At 47.2% G+C, this 4837-nt stretch overlaps 1 long non-coding RNA gene across 1 annotated transcript; it reads left to right on the plus strand.

Annotated features, from left to right (window-relative positions):
• The first annotated feature begins 3376 nt into the window (after positions 1-3376).
• On the plus strand, positions 3377-3894 carry LOC140925496 (uncharacterized). Its single transcript, XR_012164424.1, has 4 exons — positions 3377-3412; positions 3596-3622; positions 3722-3754; positions 3818-3894. It is a non-coding gene; the product is annotated as an uncharacterized lncRNA (long non-coding RNA).
• The last annotated feature ends 943 nt before the right edge of the window (positions 3895-4837 follow it).

Here is a 4837-nt window from a genome sequence, read left to right on the forward strand (position 1 = left end):
AGAGAACACGAAGGCAGGGACAACGAAGATAGAGATAAAAGAAAGACAGACAGAAAGGAAAAGAGGAAAACAAATAGTGCAAAGGTTACTTTACTTCGCGTGATCCCCACCATGAAATTTCAAGGTGCATGTTGGACGAACGTCCTATGGCTTGAGACCATTTCCCTAATACGTGCTCTGACGTTCTATCTTGCATCTCTTCTGGCATTCTGACTGACGTCTGTTCTGGCATTCTATCTGACATAGTGTGGCAACCCATCAGGCAATCTATCTGGCTCGAGAGATCCCTAGTTAAGATCCGTAGTTGAGGCCTTCCTCGCAGTCAGTGATGAAGTTGACTCCCTGCGTTTGGCTGTCCCGCGCCTGACTGCTAAGCAAACCCACCAGCCACAACTTACAGAGTATGACTCTGAAGAAACTCTGAAGCACAGAGTATCTTACACTAGTGTCCGCAGATTCCAAACGCACTCTCATGCGCGCAAGGTCGCAACGCGCATATATGCGCGTAGATTGCTGGCGCGCATGTGTTCTTGGCCACCTGCGCGCAAATCACGGGCGCGCTGCAAGCTCCAAACCCACCAGCCACAACTTACAGAGTATGACTCTGAAGAAACTCTGAAGCACAGAGTAGCTTACACTAGTGTCCGCAGATTCCAAACGGACTCTCATGCGCGCAAGGTCGCGGCGCGCATATGCGCGTAGATTGCTGGCGCGCATGTGTTTTGGCCACCTGCGCGCAAATCACGGGCGCGCTGCAAGCTACAATCCCAACCACAACTTACAAAGTATGGCTCTGAAGAAACTCTGACGCACAGAGTATCTTACACTAATGTCCGCAGATTCCAAACGCACTCTCATGCGCGCAAGGTCGCGGCGCGCATATATGCGCGTAGATTGCTGGCGCGCATGTGTTCTTGGCCGCCTGCGCGCAAATCACGGGCGCGCTGCAAGCTCCAAACCCAGCCACAACTTACAAAGTATGACTCTGAAGAAACTCTGAAGCGCAGAGTATCTTACACTAATGTCCGCAGATTCCAAACCCACTCTCATGCGCGCAAGGTCGCGGCGCGCATTTATGCGCGTAGATTGCTGGCGCGCATGTGTTCTTGGCCACCTGCGCGCAAATCACGGGCGCGCTGCAAACTACAAACCAACCAATGACAACTTATGCATCTGCTCTGCAACTTCGAGGATCAAAATTGTGAAGATGAAGCAGCTGAACAGCCACACCTGGGGATGCCACTGTTTATGCCCTATGGACGTCGTGGACCCGGTTGGCTTTTGCCTGGCGGAAATTGGCGAGCCAACTTTCAGCCAAGAGGGGTTGTTAATGACCATGCAAGTGCGTCCTGAACAAAGCGCCATTCTGCAAAAATTGCGCAGCGGAGAACTGGATGTCGGGCAGCTACTGAAAGAGCAGCTTGCCAAAGACTGCAGTCGCTGAAGAGGCAGTAGTGCCTTGCTTGCATAGTTTGATCATAGGTGTGGTGTGGGCTGTCTTGCTGGCAGCCCCTCTGCCTTCACTTTTTTTTTTTACTTGACCTAGCGCCTGCCAATGTCCAACGTTGGTAGAACCCCCTACAGAAGTGCGTTTGGAAACCTCAACAATCATTCACGCAAGCTTTGCATTACATAGGAAGTGGCGCCGAAGAAGATGCTGACCTGTCATGAGTTTACACGCAGTGGGCATGGTTTGAAGCACATTGAGCAGTATCTTCTGGAGCTGCCGCAGATGTATGAGAAGACGCTTGGCGACAGCAGTGTCCATTGTCTCAGACCGCGCTGGCACTGGTCTGTTGTTCTCTCGTTTTTCTATTCTGTTTCCTCATGATTCCTCAAGTTAGTTGACACACATTGTTGTGGAGCATGGGGCAAAAGCCAAACCTCGTGCTTTCCAATGTCAAAAGTTGTGTTGTGACGTTTTCTGCAGTATTTTGCAGTGAGCAGGGACGCTCACTTGTGTTGTCCCACCCGTTCCACAATTTGCACAACGGTTCACGGGTTTGCCCCCATTGCTTTGCTAGGAAAGACATTCGCATCCTTCGAGATGGAAACCTGCGAATATGCGATCTCCCAATCCCTTGGGCTCAGATCGCAGCAAGAGCACCTTCGTTTTTTCTTGTGGACTTGGAAGATCAGTCTACGACTGCCTTTGGCAACAAAGTTGTTCGGGACGCTTGCGTCACTATCTCCCTGCGAAGGGGAAGATAGACTAGGGGTATTGCGCAAACTGGCGAAGCTTGCTGCAATGGTGCATAAAGTAGCGCCGCCAGTTTTGCTTTTGTAACCACCTTGCACTTGGAAGAACATGCTTATTAATGCCAAAGTGAGTCACACAATGTCATTTTTCGTCATGGCAGGGTGTAGCAAGGGGTATGCAAGGGGTATGCAAGGGGGTGCCGGAGACAGGCAGGGAAAAGCTTGAACACCAAGCACCAGGCCGCTCAGCACAAGGACTTGCCAGAAAAAATGAGGCGAAGCTGCACAAGCTGATGAACCCATCAATCAATTCTTCGTGATCCTTCTACCCATACTTTTGAAAATGGTTCTTTCAGAAAACCGAGAACAAACATCAACAGCTGTCCATCAGAACAATTCTTCGCCTGATGGACTGCTGCTGAGGCCGCCACTGAGCCGGCCGCTCTGCTGAGCCGTACTTTAACGGGATAGCATGGAATCTCTTGATTTCATTATATCATATGAATGACAATGGACTGGTCACGTGGCAAAGCCACTGTACATATGAGAACCTCCTTGACACATCTTGACACAGTTTGAAACATGTCAACACATCTTGATGCCACTCGCTTGCTTCCTTTTTGCTTCGACCCAGCGTTGAACGTCGTCACTGGCTGGGCGATTGACTTGCCTGCACTTCTCATTGGGGTATATTGGGGTCATAGATGATTATGTCATGTGTGTGTGATTGTGTGTGTATTGTGCGTTGTGTGCAGATATGTCATCAGATGCGTTCAGCTAGTGCCCTGGCTCCAAGTTTCTGGGCTGACAAAGAGTTTGCTGCTGAATTGTGGTGGACCTCCTCTGTGCAGAGCTTCTATAATCGTAAAATTAATCATATATAATCATATGATTGGATATTTTGATTTATCTATTTACTTGTGCTCTTTTTTCCATATACACATGTATATATATATACATTTACATTTTCATATATATATATAAATATGTATACACATATGTATACATATATATATATATATATTCCCAAAAAAAATGTAACTCGAAAGGTCGGTTCAACCCTACCCTCGTCCCCCCCCTCTAAGAGGGTAGGGATTATAGAATAATCATACTTGTTTCCCTCCATATCTCTGCATGCTCCAGTTTGTGCAATGTGGTTGCTCTATGCTCTGGAACTAGGTGATGGAGGAGAAGAGTTCCAAGAGCAGTGGGAGCTGGGGCCTTGAGAGCTTCTCTTCCTCGCATCGGGTACCAAGCGGCCATTATTTAGGGATATGTAATCTATAGATATTTTGACTGACGTAGTCATTTCAACATATTTCAACTCTCATTGATGGGTAGTTGTATAATTGCGTGTCCTGCTCATTCCTCTTCATCCAATTTTTCCTTCCCGAAGGCAAACCAGCAAAAGAGCATAAGTCAGGCAGGTCCCGCCTCAAAAGGAACGCACCGCAATGTACCTGTTTCAGATTTCAAATTATTCCAGTGGCGACAGCATGATCTGAAAATGCTCTGGGGCGAGGCATTGCTTCCGGGACTACTTCAGTTGGCGCAGGCTTTCCACAGCTTGGTGGCCGTGGGCCATACACCCCACTTTTGGTGCTCAATCAGCTGGTAGGCGAACACCCAGCTTGGTGCCAGCTCACTGCCAAGCTGCAGTGGTGGTCCGAGTCCCAAAAGAAACACTTGCCTGTCCGGCCCTCGGCTTGCGAAAGGTGGGGAAATGGTTCCGGCGAAGGGGATTGGAACCATTTGTGGAACTAATGAATATGATAGCCTGGGTCTGTTCTGGGGGATGTTGCTCAAAAATTTGTCGCTGAGGGGCTTGCTCCGAATAAGGTGTGTGTTCACTGCTATTTTGTGATCCCTGCTGCCAGTGTTTGTGCAAGGATGTTTCTTTTCTCAAATGAGCTTCCTCTCTGAGATTCACATGACCTTTCTTCCTTTTCTTCGCCGTGGCTCTTCACTTTTTTTGGCAGAGCAGGCGGCCAAGGTCCAAATGCAGCCACATCAGCCACTCTGACATTTGATATTGGCTCAAGAAGCCACGCATCGCTGGCACAATGGAAAGCAACTGGGGCCGATGACAGCGCAAGCGCTCCTAACAGCAACTGCAGCCTGGATCCTGGAGCTATGATTCAGACGCCTGGCAGCAGTCTTTTGCAGAGACGCATGGATACCATAAGAGATTCGCATTATGATATAGGATATAGGTATCTATCTATCTGCGTACGTATCTACTGTATGTATGTATGTATGATTGTATGGTATGGTATGGTATGATATGGTGCGGTATGGTATGGCATGCAATGCAATGCAATGTAATGCAATGCAATGCAATGGAATGTAATGTAATGTAATGTATGTAAGGTAATGCAATGCAATGCAATGTAATGCAATGCAATGTAGTGGAATGTAATGTGATGTGATGTGATGCAATGTAATGTATGTATCTATGTACCAATGTATCAATGTATCTATGTATCTATGTATCTATGTAATGTGATGTGATGTTATGTTATGTTATGTAATGTTATGTCATGTTATGTAATGGTATGTTATGCTATGTTATGTTGTGTTATAGTATGTAATGTAATGTAATGTAATGTAATGTAATGTAATGTAATGTAATGCAATG

This window comes from Porites lutea, unplaced genomic scaffold (genome assembly GCF_958299795.1).
Source record: "Porites lutea unplaced genomic scaffold, jaPorLute2.1 SCAFFOLD_106, whole genome shotgun sequence".
Taxonomy (NCBI): Eukaryota; Metazoa; Cnidaria; class Anthozoa; order Scleractinia; family Poritidae; genus Porites; species Porites lutea.